The following is a 17,566-nucleotide window of genomic DNA, read 5'->3' on the forward strand; positions in this document are numbered from 1 at the left end:
TGTGTGTGTAACAACACAGACCAGTCCCTTCCGGGCCCGGGGATAGCTGGGATGTTCCCTCTCCCTCTCCTACTAAGGAGCTCCTCTGTTCTGAGCTCACTCAGATACCAGGTACTACAACAAACTGGTGGTGGGTACAAGACAGAGGCTGGGAGGGGAGCTTGTTCTCTTTCTCTCCCACTGAGGGAATCCTTTTCTATATCCAGGCATCTAGACTGGGTTTAATTGAGATGGGAAAAGAAAATGAAATTTCCCCAGGGATCAGTGGGAATCCAACTGGAGATCCAAACTCAGCCTTACCTAGGCTACCTTAAAAAAGAAAAACAAACTTATAACATCTTCCAGAGAGGTATGGGGCTCCCAAAATACCCAGCTAATATTCAGATTATTCAGAGTTCTTAACTATCAGTCAAATTTTATTCTATGAATCTTTAGCCATTAAGGATCACAGGCAAGTCTTCTGGATTCATGTCACAAGGCAAACAGGTCTGCTTAAAAAGAGAGAAAAAAATGAACACAAGTTGCCACATTACCCCTTGCTGCACCTAGTGCAAGGCGTAGTTATAAACAGGCAAAAAGAAAAAAAGCCCCTCAAGATAGATAGAACTCCCACAATTTAGTTTTATATAGACTATGGGAAAGAGATAGTTCTTCCAAGTATATAATCTATCCCCCTAACTGTAAGTTCTCAGTTATCTGGGGTGGGGGGCAACCCTAGGTACTAAAAACGAGCCAGAGAAGTCTCTTGCATCTCCTCAGGCAGGCCTCTTTGTACTGGCCTATAGCTCCATAAACAAGGCCTTGATCTCATCAAGTTGTTTGGGGAACTCATCACAATTTTCAAGGGATCTCCTGATCAATCCCCCATAAATATTAATGACTAACATGTTTATATATTCTATTGAAAATGCCCTATAGTGTGTATGTACACACTCATGGATTTGAAACTAGGTTTTTGGATTGAAATGTAATTTTCATATAATAAGCACATTGAATTTTTCACTGCCCCATTCACTGTACCACTTTTGGTTCTGATATTGCCCTAAACCTACAAAGGGGACTTCTAGCAGGTAACTAAGGGAAAGCTTCTTGCCCTGAAACCATGACCTTCCCTAGAACCAGAGGAAGAAAAAGCCAGAACTCTGTGTGCCAATGGTGGCAGCACCCAGGGTCATCCTGGACTCTTCAGCTTCTTAACTTGGGGAAAGAGTCTTTTTCTTTTTTTAAAAAAGCAATATTATCATCTTCTCCGTTCTCTGGAAGCTCACACCTGGTGGGTGAAGCCCACTCAGTCCCCGTGTCCCCTGTCCCTCCTCAGGACTCTATCCCCTGATGCCAGGATGGCTAGCTGCAGTGGCTCTGACACTGAAATCATTGTCAGAAGGAAATGCAAGCTGGTGTGGAAGATCAGGTCTGGCTCCTTTAAGGACATCTACCTGGTGATGGACATTACCAACAGCAGTAAAGGTCAGGCATCTCAGTTGTATACAAGAGCAAACTCTATATGATTCTTCAAGGTGGGGTTGGCATTCCCCACATACATAAGAGATTGACTTCTAGCTCTTGTTCTGCCTCCTCTTGCCTAATTTCCAACTTTTGGAGGAAAGAGAAGTGAAATGGGACCTCCTGTCTGATCACAGACTCTCAGTCTCATGTTTCACATGTCTTCTGCCTGATTTTCATTTTCCTCTGGGAAGAGAAGTGGCACCTTCCTCTCAATGATTAATATACTCATATCTGGCTATATTCTACAAATCCCAGGGATTCTGAACCCTTGTAGGTCATCTTCCAAACCTCATTTCCCCACCCCCTACCTCCCACCCCCTACCTGATTCCTTATTTCCATCCTCCTCAATCCTCCTGCCCAAATCCCTACCCACTCCTTCCATTGTGCCATCTGGAATGTCTATTCCATAGGCAACAAATTTGCCTTTACTTTAAATTTCTTCTTCTCCTTTCATCTTCTAACAATTACTGAGACTTTGCTTCCCCACCTCCCCCAATCTTAACAGAGCCTCCCTGTCCATCCTTTCTCCTTCTGGCTGCACCTTCACTTATCCCCCTCACAGTTAAGGATGGGGATGGGGAGGGGGGTTGGAATATGCCTCACTCCCCAATTACTACTCCTAAGTTTTCCCCTTACCTCTCACTCTGTGACCTCTCCTCCTTTGAGGTCCATACAATATACATCTTCTATCCAATTAAAATCCTAGTAGCTATTGTCTACTGACCTATAAGTCATTCTCCTTCCTTCTCTCATTTCTTCCTTCCAGATTCAGCACTTGGCTCACATACTTTCTCTCTTCCCCAACTCCAGAATACTAGGGAACTTCAATGTACATATTGACTCTCCATCAAACACCTCAATCACTCAATTCCTTGACATGTTCACTTTCAGTGACCTACTCCTTCACTCTACCTCAGGTGCACATAAAGATGATCATAACCTTAATCTTACCATCACCGCCATGTTCAAGAATTCTGAAATTCCAAGAGCAACTAGGTGCTACAGTGAATAGAACACTGGCCCTGGAGTCAGGAAGACCTGAGTTCAAATTTGACCTCAGACACTTGACACACTTACTAGCTGTATGATCTTGGGCAAGTCACTTAACCCCAATTGCCTTGCCTCCCCTCCAAAAAACTTCTGAAATTCCTTTGTCTGACCTTAATCTATTGGCTTTCCACCTCTCCCTCTGCCTTCCCTCACCAAGCCCTTCTCCTTGTTTGTACTAGGACCTCCAATCTTTGACCCCTCAGTTCTTTCCCAGCACTAGCCACTCTCTCCTTTTTTCCCTATCTTGACCCCTTGTTGAACCAATTCAACTCTATGTTATCTTCTCTTGAGTCCCTAGCTCCCATATCACATTGCTAGCTGCACTCTGCCAAGCGTCAGCCTTAAATGACTCACACACACAATACTGAACAAAGGTGGAGAAAATAATGTAACTATTCTGACTGGGTCCACTACAAATTTATTTTACATAACCTCAACTGGGCCCTCACAGCTGCTAGGCAATCCTACTATACCTCCCTCAACAACTTACTATTCCACTCTTCATAGGAGCTCTTTGAAACCTTTTCATCTCTTCTCAAAACTCCCATGCTTCTCCCTCCCCATCCTCAGTTGAGAGAATTGCATCATTTTACAGGGGAAAAAAATGAGACCATTCACCATGAACTCCTTCTTCTCCACTTTTTCCTCATCTTGTATCACTCATTTGCCTTGTGCTACTATCTTTTCTTTTACTTCTGTATCACAAGAACAGGTGACCTACTTCTTACCAAAGTAAACCCCATTCACTTGCCCAAATGATCTTATTCTATCCCGTCTCCTCCAACATATTTTCTCCTCTGTTATCCCTATTGTCACCCCATTTCTTTGTCTACTGAGTCCTTCCTCACTGCCTACAAACATGTCTATATCTTACCTATCCTTAACCCTCACTTAATCTTTCCTTGCCTGCTAATTATCTTCCTGTATGGCTTCTATCCTTTATGGCTAAACTCCTTAAGAAGGTCACCTACAATAAGTACCTCCATTTTCTTTCCTCTCATTCTCTTCTTAACCCCCCACAAACTAGTTTGTGACCTCATCATTCCACCTAAAACGCTCTCTCCAAAGTTGACAATGATCTAATTGCCAAATTCAATGGTCTTTTCTTAATTTTCATTCTTCTTGATCTCTCTGCATCCTTTGATCACCCTCTTTTCCTTGATGCTCTCTTCTTTCTAGTTTCTCCTAACTCTCTTCAGCCTTTCAAACCACTCCTCATTCTCCCTTGCTGGATCTTCAACCAGGTCACATCCCCTAACTCTAGGTATCCCACAGAGCTCTGTCCTGGGCTTTCTTCTCTTCTCCCTCTATATGATCACTTGGTGATTTCATCAGTCCCCATGTATTTGGTTATCACTTCTATGCTGATGATTCTGAGATCTGCCTTTTCTTCTTCAACCTCTATGTTGACCTCCTATCTCATATCTTCAAATGCCTTTCAGACATCTCAAACTGGATGTGCTGTAGCCATCTTAAACTCAATATATCCAAAATTGAACTCTTTTATCTTTCTCCTTAAGCTTTCTGTCCTTCCAAACTTCCTATTATTGTTGAGGGCAGCACCATCCTCCTAGTTCCCCAGGCTGGCAAACTAGGAGTTATCCTTGACTCCTCACTATCTCTCACCCTCCATGTACAATCTGTTGGTAAAGTCTATCAATTTCACCTCTGCAACATCTCTCAAATATGCCCTCTTCTGTCCTCTGACACTGCTTTCACTCTAGTACTGGCTCTTATCACCTCATGCTTGGACTATTACAGTAGCCTGATGGTAGCTCAGCCTGCCATGAGTCTCTCCCCACTCCAGTCAATCTTTCATTCAGTTGCCACAATGATTTTTTGTAAAGCACAGATCCAACCATGTCACTCTTGTACTCAGTTGACTCTAGTAGCTCCTATGCTTTCCAGGATCAAATGCAAAATTCTTTATTTGGCATTCAAAGTCTTTCATGCCCCTTTGCCTCCACTTCTAGACTTACCTCCCCTCCTCTTTGATCCCATAATACTGGTCTTCTTGATGTTTCATGAACAAGATGCTCCATCTCTTGGCCTTTGACTTTCCCTCTTGCCTGGAATACTCTCCCTCCTTATCTCTGCCTCCCAGTCTCCCTGGCTTCCTTCAAATTTCTTCTAAAATCCAATCTTCTAGAGGAAGCTTTTCTCAACCCCTCTTAATTCTAGTGCCTTCCCTCCCCTCTGCTATTTATTTCCTATTTATCCTGTAAATAGTCTATTTATAGATATGTTTATTTGCTTATTGACTCCTCCCTTAGATTTTGAGATTCTTGAAGGCAAGAACTGTCTTTTACCTCTTTCTGTATTCCTACTGCTTAGCACAGTGCTTGGAATATAGTAGGTGCTTAATAAATGTTCATTGTCTGACTGACTAGCTTTTCCCCTGTTTTCAGATCTGAGAGTTAATGTTAAACCTGAAACATCACATAAATTAATATAGTAACTCTATGACTGAACTATTTTCACTGTTAAATAAAATAAAATATTAGGAGCTTAGAATTGAGACCTTTCAAACACCTTGGCCCATATATTGTTATAATTTCTGGAATTTTCAGCATTAACTGTGGATTCATATTCAATTCCAATTTATGAATCATATGTCCAAATTTATAAGTCTTCAAATCTGGACCAAGTTTAACGTCTTACCCTATTCCCCAAAGTTACAAAATAGAGATTATCTGGCATACCTCTCTCATTTTCAGAGGTAAAAAGAAACTACCTGAAGCCCAGAAAAGGTTAAATGACTTACCCAGTGTTACCTGGATAACAAGTGCCCCAACCAAATGAATGGTAAACTCAGATATTCTGGTTCTGAATCCATTTCATACATATTAAAGTTTGAGCAATTGGTAAGAACTCCTTTGGTACCCTTTTCTTAATCATAATATCTTCTGGAATCAAATTGAGGCATATCTGCAACTCCATGGTTTTAAAAACTTCTGTGGAATCTTTAGAATTCCCCAAAGGAAAAAAAAGTTATATGATAACTTTTATTTATTTAAAAGGAATAGCAAGTTTTATATGATGGATTTATAGTTTCATGTATAATCATCTTTTTAAAATTCTACTACATTATGGAAATCTTTGTTTTATTTCTTAAGTTCAGAATAAAATAAAATTTAAAAAAAGAATTCTCCAAAGAATAATTGAAAAATAGCAGTGCTTTCTAGATCTTTTCAGAGGGGAAAAGATGGAAGTGGGGTTTTGAGGTGGCAGAAGGAAGAAGAAAAATATCAACTTTTACTACATATCATTGGGTAGAGCTATGTTTTCCAGATATAAGGGTGAGGGTGGTTGATTGAGTCAATCAGGTCATCCATACTCCACTTAAAATGAGTGATAAAATGTTCAATCAATCACAGTCCTAGGCTTTAGACTAAGTGTAAGAAGTACTTGGAACTGGAATGATGCTACAGACAAAGAAGAGTTTTGATAGGTTGGAAGAAAGAGGCATCTCAATCATTTCTACATTATCAAGCAAGTTTAGAAGCAGTGTCATTAGAGATGTTGAAGCAATTTCCAGTAAAATATCTGAAGAGTAATTGCTAGGGTTGGGGGAAAGAGGAGGAGGAGAAAAAGGATGAGGAGGAGAGACCTCAGTTTCAGCCTTGGACTAAGTCTCTTTGGCAAGAACTTTTAAACTTCAAACTTTCCATCTTCTCATTGGTGTTCTAGCAATATGACCAAATTGGCTGATTGAAATATCTGCATTAGGAGCCAAGAACACGTTGGATATAGATTCATAATTCACACAGAGCCCAACAGAGCTAAGGGAATCTTATTGGGCACCCCACAAATGGGAGAAAAAGACTTTGAGCAACCAGGAGTTGTGAGTCACCTCTTTGCCACATGTGCTTTCTAAACTTGAATCTAATTTCCAGATTATGTTTGTAATTGTGGGAGGGTGTATCAGATGTTTGGAGGGATTTTTTTTATACTAACTGTTCTTACTATATCACTTTACAAACAGCTAATTAAGGCTGGCTGGCTAAAATGATTCTCAACTGATAATCTTAGGAGAAAGCACATAATGGAGGCTTGAACTAATGGTATTAGAAAGTCAACCCACAGAACATCACTCATAGGCCTCTCCTAATTCTGGGGTATTTCTAGAACCCCAAGGGAGAAGATGTAGCCATGCTGTGGAAGACCTGCCTCATCCATGGGAGTGGGATAAGGATGCTCAGAATTTATATGGGTTCCACCAATCCTTTCTGAAGTTGATTTAAAAAGGCAAATTCAGTTATTTTATCCATGTAGGTTTTTCCTTTACCAAAACATCTAATAGTTCCTCCATACCTTAGTAGGTAACTTTCATTAGTTACAGTGACTAAAACACCTTTTAACTAAGTGGGAAACCTTCCACATGATGAGTCTCTCCAAAGCTAAGTGTGATATTTGTCTCATTACAGATAGAGTTTTTTCCTCCTTCAGCCTCTGCTTGAAGCTTTTCAGTATACTATTAGAACAGACAAGACATCCCTGTTTGCTAATGATATAATGGTTAACTTAGAAAATCTTTAAAAATCAGGACAAGACTAGACAAGAAAATTGATAATTTCAGCAGCAGGACACAAAATGCTCCCCCTTCCCCATTCAATAGCATTTCTATATAGCAATAATAAATTCCAGGAGGAAATAATTAAAAAGGAAATGCCTAGTCAAAATAAGTACAAGATATATAAAATATATCTGGGAATCAATCTACTAAGGCACATTCAAGACATGTATAGTTACAATTCTTGAGGAAATAAAGAATGATTTCAGTAACCAAAGGGAAATTTAATGCCCATGACTGGGAAACAGCAATATAATGAAGTTGCCAACATTCTCTTAATTTACAAATTTAATGCTTTATAGAACAAGACAAAATAACATTAATTTGGAGAAATAGAAGTTCAAGAATCTCAAAATAGTATTGAGAAAAGTAGGAAAGGAAAATAATGACACTTCCAGACTTCAAATTATACTACAGAGTATTAAACAATCAAAATTATTAAATACTGGTTTAAAAATAGAAACATAGATCACTGGAATAGACTACTTAAGGAAGACTCAATTGAACACAATAACACAGTGTTTGATAAACCAAAGAATATAAGTTACTTGAAGAAGTCCCTTTTTTTGCAAGAATTACTGGGAAAATTGAAAAGCAGTCTGGCAGAAATTAGATTTACACCAACATCTTAAACCATGTAACCCAATAAACTCAAAATGGGTATATGACCTGAGTAGTAAATTAGAATTGAAGAACCAGATTGAGATCTTTCACAGCTATACCTGGAGGGTGTTATGGAGGAGGTTTGAATTCCTGATTGCATCAAGGGATAGATGTCATTACAAAATGAGAAATAAATAAATTTACTTACATGAAATTGAAAAGCTTTTACATGAACAAAGTTAATGTAAGTAGGATAAGAAAAAGAAGTAGTCATTTGAGGAAAATAATCTTTTCATCAAATATCTCTGATAAAGGTTTGAATTCTAAAACATAATAGGAACTAATACACATATATAAGTCCAAAAGCTGTTCCTCAGTGAATAAGTGCTCAACTGATATAAACAGTCTTCAAAGTAGTTGGAAACTATTAAAAATTATATAAAAGATTGATATAAATCACTAATAACAAGAGAATGCAAATCAAAAGAACTCCAAGATTTTACTTCACTCCCAGAAAACTGGCAAAGATAACAAAGGATGAGAATAGTAAATGTTGGAAGGATTGTGAAAAGACATACTAATACACTGTTGGTGCAGCTGAGTATTGGTGTAACCATTGTAGAAAGCAAAAATGTTGATACACTTTGATGATCACACTGCTAAGCACTTACCACAAAGAACTCTATGATTAAAAAGGGCATCCTATATACTACAATCAGTCAATAAACGTTTATTAGGCACTTTTTATGTGTCAGACACTGTGCTAAACACTTAGGATATAAAGAGAAATACGAAAGAAAGCCCTGGAGGAGCTCACAATCTAATGGTGGGGACAGCATGCAAATATGTACAAACAAGTTATTTGTAGTAGCAACAAACTGGAAACATTGGCTAAACTACAGCGTATGAAAACAGTGGGATATTGTTGTGATGTAACAAATAATGAAGATGATGAATACAGAGAAGCATGGGAGGATGCAAAGTGAAGTCAGCAGAACCAGGAAGAATACATGTGTGTATACACACACAAATATGTGTGTATATACGATAGATACACACATACACACCTGTGTGTTTGTGTATACAACTGTAACAACGTAAATAGAAATAACAACAAAACAGTCAAAACTGAACGCTATGATGTTATAGCGACCAACTTTGCCCCCACAGAAGAAATATGAGAGTGCTCCTCCTTTCTTTCTTTGCAGAGGTTACTCTGCAGGATATGAGGACACGTATTCTATGTAACTATGACTATATGACTATGTAACTATAACTATGAGGATACAACATTGCATAATGATAATCAGACTTTGTTGATGTGTTGGTTAGTTTTGCTGAACATTTTCCCCCTCATTTTTATAACTCTGAGAGAAGAGTGTCATATTGGAAAATGTAAGTGATGTATAACTAATTTACCCTCAGAATGAAATCACAGATGATGAAGTGTTTGTGAGTTAACAAATTGTAAAACCCTGTTCTTCCACTCTCTCTTTTCTTGCTGCCAGAGGTCCTGTCTGAACACTGATTTTCTGTGCCCACTTTGCCTAAAGAATGTATTTTTGCTCCTTGTGGGATGCAGTGTCTTCTATTGGTTGAGTAGTTCTATTTCAAAGCTCCATGACTGATGAGGTGGGAAGGGGGGACTGTGTGGAGAGGGGAGAAAATCTCTTCCTTCTCTTGTCTGGTATAGATTCAGGGTTTAACTCTGTCCACAAGGTTGCTCCCACTGTAGACTGTCTCTAAATTTTTCAATTGTCCCAAAGGCTTAATTATTTAAAAACTTTCAGAGGTTTGGCCAATTCTGACCCCCCCCAACAAATGTCATTATTTTTCTGATTCTGTCAGAGAAAGGTGTTCATCCTTTGTAGAAGGATTAAAAGGTGCTAAAAATTAATACTTCTTTACTGTGATTATATCCAGGAGGGGGAAGTCAGTTGGTCAGGGACTAATTCCTCCTCCAAGAAATGTAGAAACCAAAGACATCATCAAAAAAAAAAAAAAGAAAGAAAGAAAAATGTAGGTCACCTTCAAAGTTCTCATTACTGTAGAACTTTAAAATTTAAAAATAGTTATCCCCAAATAGCTAATTATCTTTAAATGTTAAAAACTCATTTAGAAATTTTCCTGAACTTAGTCCCTGTTTTTTCCTATACCATATCAATTATGCTCAAATTTTTCCTATACCACATCAAAAATGTTAAAAACTCATTTACAAATTTTCCTGAACTTAGTTCCTATTTTTTCCTATACCATAACACTGAGAATGTTAAATTTGACAAGAAAGGTTTAGTTCGATGAAGCAAATTTTGAGAAAAGAAGAAACTGAATTGTTATCAGAGGTGTAGCCCTGACAGACAACCCTGAAAAGGGCTCATCTCTCCCCTCTGGAAGTGAAGATCACAGCTCCCTGGGCTTTGTTGTTCTACCCCTCCCTAAGCTCATTGTTTCTTTGTTAATTCATATGTCAATACATGCAGAGCAAGGGTGGTTCTCTGCACTTAGGAAGCACTCCATACATGTTGGCTGAGTGGAAGCTGGGTAATTTTTCTTTAGTTTGGGGGTGAGAACAGGAAGAAAGAGCAATTTTCTCATCATTTGGTACTTCAAACTTGGGCAGACATGGGAAGCCAAAAGCAGTAAAAAAAACCAGCGATTGACATAGGATACGGACATTCTTGATTCTGCCACTGTGTTTAAGGATGTTTTGATTGGGGAAAAATATAGTCAGTTCATAATTCCCTATGCTATAAAAAAAGCAGGTCACTTTATTCTTCACTGTGTCATACTACATTATATTGTGTTGTTTGCCATAGTTTTTTTTTCTTCTGGTTATTGATGTTGGCAACACAATGCTGATTGTATGAATATCTTTTAAAACTAAAATTTTCCTAGACATTGTGTCTAGGATATGTGTTTATGATAATTTTTTACATCTCTTATTCCCATCATGTATAGGTTTCAAATTATAGTTAATTGTGAAGGTGGTGTTGAGAGAGAAACATTAAAACCTGTGATATAGTGAAAGAGATAAATGATATTTTAGGTAAAAGAAAATAGATCTCTTTCTGTTCCACTGGCAGGTGACCCCTGTTAAGACTGTGGTCAAGTAAAATGAAAGTTGTATTTGGCAGTCCTCGGTCTCAGATCATTACCTAAGATTTTACACATAGGACTACAGAGTTAGGGCCATTACCTTGGAGATGCAGAGCTCTCTTTCCTTTTTCCTTCTTACTGATTGGATTCTGTCACAGCATTTCTATTAATATTTCCTAGATCTGAACTCTGTAGGAAAAATCTTTTCCCCAAAGATTTGAACATGTAAACGAATCTTTTCTCTTGACTCAACCCACTGATTCTTAGACTAGATAGGCCTTCCAGGATTCTGTCCCTATGTATGTGCTAATGAGGAAAACGATTTTCTTTGTCTTTGGATTCAACACACTTGTAGTGTGTTACCTAGGCAGAAAAGGGTGACTTCAGGACAGGGCTGTGGCCACAAAGCTGCTTAGGTTTGGAAGGCAAGAGGACAAAAATGCCTTCCGATTCATTCCCTATATGACTTAAGCCCTTCTCTAGTTACATTATTGACAAAAACCAGAGTTTTTTTGTTTTTTTTAAAGTATTCTAAGTCAACCCTGAGGTAGATCTGGCCATTTAAGTCTGAGGTCTCCTTAGCCTCACATATCATTGTGTGTTTAGCTCATGCTAGACTCTTTATTCATGGAGAAGTAGGAAAAAGCTGAAAAGACCCAGCTGGATTTTCAGGTCCTGGCTAGAATCTACAAACCCTTAGAAATCTCAACAGAAAATTTGATGCGGTTGTCACAAAGAGAGAAGAAATATGGAACCCCACAATGCTGGGCTTGCAATCGCTTTTATTCTATTGAATTTAACACGTAATGAAAGGCAAGCCTGCTTTAGTAGACAAAGAGCTGAAACAGTAGTTTCTAACCCTTGGGGTCCTGAGCCAGTTGAGCTGGTAACAACCCTGGAGAATACTACTTAAGCCCCCTTCCCCTCAGTTTTTTCATCTACAAAATGGGTATTAATATGTGCCTTTTCTGATTCTGGAGGAGTAAAATTGTCATGTTAAAATAACTGTGGAAATGAATGAAAGAAGATGCATGAAGTGTTTTGTGCTCAAAATGAGGTTTTGCTTGTCCAGTCCTTTATCTCCTTTCAGGAATTCCCAATAAAGAAATTAGCCAATGTAGATAAAGCCAGCCACTGAGTGATGGACCACCTTTCTTCAAATGCCTCTCTCACCCCCAGAGCCTACCATTGGTTAGTGAATGGTAGAGCCCGTTGGATCTGCATAGAACCTTCCCCCAGTGATCCCAGCCTATTCCTCACCTGCCCAGATTCTACCAGGATCTCCTCTTTTCAACATCCCAGCCTGGACCCCTGGCTACCAAATGGGCATGGCCTTATCCACTTCTTTGATGAGTAGGGGGTTACCAACTACAATCCTTCTAATAAGATGGGGACCACCAGGTCCTAGCTTACTTGCCCTGATGTCACACCGTAAGTACCATTGGGCTTTATCATCTTTTCTGCCACCGTACCCTAAGGTCTGTTTATTCTTCCCATTAACACTGTAGCCAAACACTCTTATATGTTTCATCTCCCCCTAACTGAGGTCTTGAAAAGAAAGGACTGTGTTATTCTCTTCTATTTGTATGCACAAGGCTTAGTACTTAATAAATACTTTCCCATTCCATTCCAAGGATGTTATTTTGTTCCATAGTTAAATCTCAGCAGGAACTGGACTCTTACCACTCCCTCATTGCTAAACTATAATCAAACACAAATTGCTTTTGGCAACAACTGATCTGGCCTTATTAATAAAGGTGAAAAGCTGCTTTAGCTTCCTTTGGTCCCACAACCAAGTAGACTTTCTTTAGATTACAGGCAAAAGTTGACACATAAACTCAGGATCCCCTTTTTACTTACCTCAAAAAAAATTTTTGCATTTGTTTTTATTCCTTACTACCAGGCTAAATGATATATAAAGCTGTTCAGCGTGATAACCTTAATGGCTCAGTTTAAAGAGACTATTTGGCTGACCAGGAGAGGCCACAGTTTAAAATGTATTTAGGTAATAGATTGTTTAAGTTAGAAGGAATTTTAAAGATAATTTAGTCCAGCCCCCTCATTTTACTGATAAGGAAATAGAAGACCAAAATGTCAGTCACAAATCTAGAAAGAGGCAGAAGTGTAACCAGTTGGTCGGATTTGGTATGCTGTGATATTGATCTACTCATTTGGTGGGAGATTGTTTCTATATGCCTGCCTTCATCTCAAGCTCTCTGATGTTTTCCTGTTTACCTCGATATACTAAATGCCCCAGAATACTGGGAATCAGTAGTTGTAGGTTTTGACTTTTCCTCCATCACTTTTTTTTTTTTTTTACTAACTAACCACAGATGAGTAATCTCCCTACTGCACACCTCTTCTATCCAGTCAGCAATCTTTTCCACAACTGAAAAGTTCTCTAAGACGTTTCAGATGCTAGTTAAATTCTGGACACAGTAGGTTTTGTTTTTAGGAGGCCCAGGTTGGGAGCAGGTAAGGCCTTAAACAAACTCTGTCCTACAGCAGACCACATCTTTACAGTCACACTACTGGCCCCACTTACTGTGCTTACTGGCATTTGATGAATTAGAGCAAAATGCCATCTCTTGAAATGGGGTATCTCCCATGTCAAAATTAGAGAAGATTCCTTGAAAAGTTTGTAGTACCCAGGTATAGCAGTAGGGATAACATTGATGACTCTTTTAGTATTAATATCAAGTAAAACAGAAAAAACAGTAAGGAAGATGTATGCTTGCCAAAAGTATAAAATATAGTGTAACAGTAACAATGCATTGTCCTCTGTACATGAGGATGATAAATCATCAGAAAGAGATGCATTTTAGTAGTGGTAGTGATAGGATACTCATGCTGATCTATTGGTACTCTCTCTTCAATTTCCTAGTATTGATTGGTAATTGACTAGTAACTTAAATTCATGAGTTAATTGTTGAAGGTTGGGGATGTAGTCTATAGCCATGGGACAGAACCAAAACTATACTGGAATCAAATCCATCCTTGTTCTTTCATTGTTACATGCCTTTCCAACTTAAAACTTCCATTTATTCACTCAGCATTTATAAAACTGCCTATTACATGAAGAGAACTGAGCTAGATGCTAATAAGACAAAGTTTAGATCACGAATGCTCATTTCTTCCCTCATGGAGCTTATATTAGATCATAGCTAAGACCAAAATTGTAGCAACTCACTCTTCCCCCAAGGTCATAGGGTAGAAAAATAAAATTTGCATTCTTTACATCTGTCTGCCTGATTCATTAATGACTTCAGTCAAGCAGCAGAAGAGGCTGTCCAGTGAGTCATTTATTAATAAGCGTCATCCTTCTCTAACACTTGTCATACTCATTAAAAATACTTTTTGTTCCTTAGTCTATCTGTATAAGTTCCATAATTTTATTGCAAGGATTCCAGTTAAATGAGTTTCTGGCAATTTGGAGAATAGGGTGAGGGACTTGTTGAATCTGGATTACTTCTCTCTTCTCTGTGCACATCTGGTTTAGCTTAGTTGACCACTCCCAGGGTCTGGCGAATGAGAAGTTGCCACCAACGCCGTCAAGGGTATCTTCTGTCTTGCTTGATTATTAAATCAGAAAAGAATTTGTGGTCATTAGAACTGACCATGATGAATTCTTCCCATAGGTAATAAGTGGGAGATTGGTTTTCTCCACTCAGCAGCACCAATTGCTACTCTTATTGGTTTTATACTGTATAATAATCCCTATTTTCTATAAAGTTCTTGTAGAAAAGACCTATAGAGGAATAGGAAACTGCATGCACAATTCAGAGGTAGGATGAAAGCCATGTGGCAGGAGGCCTGGCAGAACTATGAAAAGATACTAAAGAATCCATGTGATGAACCCCAAATTTCTTTCATCCATCTAGACCTGAGTTTGGTGGTTCTGTCTTTTACCCCTGGCTGTGGCAGCTGCAAGAGACAGCTGTACATGCCAAAAAGCAGAGGGTGATTTGAAATTGAAGTCCTTTTGTCTGAATATTGTAAGCAATGAGGGGAAAGTAAGACAGGGAGGAACTGATGAGCTCATCTTCAAAATGCCTTTATTTGTTTAGGAAGCAAAGGGTGTTGTGAATGATCTGAAAGACATCCCTTCCCACTTTCTTCCTTGGTATTTTTATTGTTTCCATCCATAACCACTTCCCCAAACATAGCTGGTTGGTTAGAACAGTGGTTTCCGAACTGTTTTAATCACACAGCGCATCAGTAAAAAAAATTTTGACCATACACTCTCCCATGTATAATTATTTATAAATTACATACATGGACAACTGTACTAATACTTATATATATATATGTATATATATATATATATCGTATAGCTTGTACAGAAATAGAAATTTAGAAAAGGATGAGGTAAAGGTTAAATAATACTTGATCCTAGAGAGAGCAGAGTTTTTTGAGTGGGAAGTGATATGCTTAAATTGTGTGCTTTGGAAAATTCACTTTGGCAGTGGGGTGGCAGATGGTTTATAGAACTTGAATGGAGGGGGCAATAATAAGGTGATTTCAATAGTGTGACTGGTGATAAAAGCCTGAAATTGGGAGGTAACCCCCCCACCCTGGGTAGGTAGATGGAGAGATGTTGTGGAAGTAGTAATGACAAGATTTGGCAATTGAAAGGATCTGTGTATTGAAGGACAGTGAGCAGTCATGGATGAAACAAGGATTTATCTTTGTTTTGTTTTACTGGAGGTAAATCTGGAGCACTAGGGAGCCCTTGGAGTTTATTGAGTAGGGAAGTAACATGGTCAGATGTGAGTTCTAAGAATGGTGGTGGTGCCTTTCACAGTAATGGAAACATTCAGAAGAGGGATAGATTTTAGAGGAGAGGTAATGAGTTTTGTCTGGGTTTGCAATGTCCATGGGGCATGGAGGTCAGGGAAGAGATTAAGGCTGGACTTATAGATCTGGGAGTCATCTGCACACAAATGATAAATAAACCTATGGGAGTTAATAAAGTCTCTGCATGAAAAACTATACAGAATGAGGAGGGCCAATGACAAAGCTGTGAGGCATACCTGTGGTTAGCGGCATGATAATGATGATAATATTGCAAAGGAAATTGAGGAGCAACCAAATAGATAGGAGGAAAAACAAGAGAGAGCAGTGTTGTCAGAAACCAGAAAGGAGAAAGTAAGTGTTGAGGATGAGGATATGATCAACAATGTCAAGTACTTCAGAGTTCAAGAAGGATGAGAATTTAGGAAAGGTATTCTCTCCTTCCCTCCACCTCATAGAGTCTCTCTCTTCCTTAAGATGCAGCTCAGACACTGTCTTCTGCATGAAACCTTTCCTGATCCCCTTGTGGCTAGTGCATAATACCTTGTATGTAACCTCTTTGTTTGTGTGTGTGTATATATGTATATATGTTTTTGTGTGTGTATGCTGTACATAATTTCATGACTTTTTTTAGCTCTCCCATTGAAATGGTCATTGAAAGGTCATTTCATTCTTTGTACATGTGCTGGCACACAGTAAACACTTACCTAGGAGACTGGAAAGATGGTGGTATCTTCCATGGAAGCAGGTAAGTTGGAAAGAATGCAGGTGTGAGTTTAAGATTTGGATTTAAGGTGAATGAAAATGTAATGCCGACCCAACTATGTCTGCTCATCTGTGTTGCTATTTATTCCTTCCCACTGAAAAATAAAAAGGAGGTAGTGCTTTCTCACTGAGCTCAGAGATGCTGCTGAGGAGCACCTCTAGCAGGCAGGAGGTGACCAATGTGGGGGCTGTAAGAGCATTATACGGGGTGGGGAGATTTTGCCTGTATAATTGCTCTTGGTGACTGAGTTGAGTTAACTCCCTGGAGGGGCCTATGCCTAGTGTAGCCCAGGAGGGCTGGTAGTGGAAGTTCAGACTGAAGGACTGTTGAAGGGGACAGTGTAGTTGTGTTGGTGACAGGCCCAGGTTTGGAAGGGGGGATGTGATCCATCCTTGTTGTTTTCCAATTAGTTAATCACACACTCTGGAGTTAAACCATGGCTACTTTGGGGTCATTTTATGGTCCCTCAGAGGGCCCCTGCCCATACTTTGGAGACCACTGAGTGGTACAGCTTATCCACTGCCACCTGCCTTTCAGCTTACTAAGCCCCAACCTGATAACTCCACTATCCATAACACTGCACTGTTATACCCTTTCACCAAAAAGCATGCCTCACATGCTTTATAATGTGAAAAGAAATAAACCAAAGGTTGCTGTTTTTGAAGCAGAAAGTTAGTAGTTTCACCAAGAAGTTCAGGAAAGCAAAGAGCTTAAAACAAGCTTACAAAATATCTTAAAATTTGGACTCAGTATCTGGGGTCTGCGTTGGAAAGCTAGAAGAAAAGTGGAAGGAGGTAAAAAAGGATAAGGCTGTATTAGATCAAGTATAGATGGGTTATGTTTTTTTTTCAATTACTATTATTTTTTTAATATTAATTTTATTTATTTTTAGTGTTCTACAATCACTACCATAAAACTTATATTTTTCCCCCCTACCTACCTCCCACTACCCCCCTCCCTCCCTGAGACAGTATACAATTCTATATAGGATCTACCCATACATTCCTATTAAATACATTTTCACTATAGTCATGCTGTGTAGAAGAACTGAAATAAATGGGAGAAATCATATAACAAACCAAAACATTAAACACATACACAAAAAAATTATCAGCTACATTCTGCAATTGAATTCCATAGTTCTTTCTCTGGATGTGGAAGGCATTTTGCCTTAGAA

The 17,566-nt window shown here is 38.8% G+C and overlaps 1 protein-coding gene across 3 annotated transcripts in view; it reads left to right on the plus strand.

Annotated features, from left to right (window-relative positions):
• The window catches only part of WNT5B (Wnt family member 5B), a 141,675-nt gene that overhangs the window by 98,447 nt on the left and 25,662 nt on the right, over positions 1–17,566 (plus strand). The window lies entirely within an intron of this gene.

Source organism: Notamacropus eugenii, chromosome 3 (genome assembly GCF_028372415.1).
Source record: "Notamacropus eugenii isolate mMacEug1 chromosome 3, mMacEug1.pri_v2, whole genome shotgun sequence".
NCBI classification, from domain to species: domain Eukaryota; kingdom Metazoa; phylum Chordata; class Mammalia; order Diprotodontia; family Macropodidae; genus Notamacropus; species Notamacropus eugenii.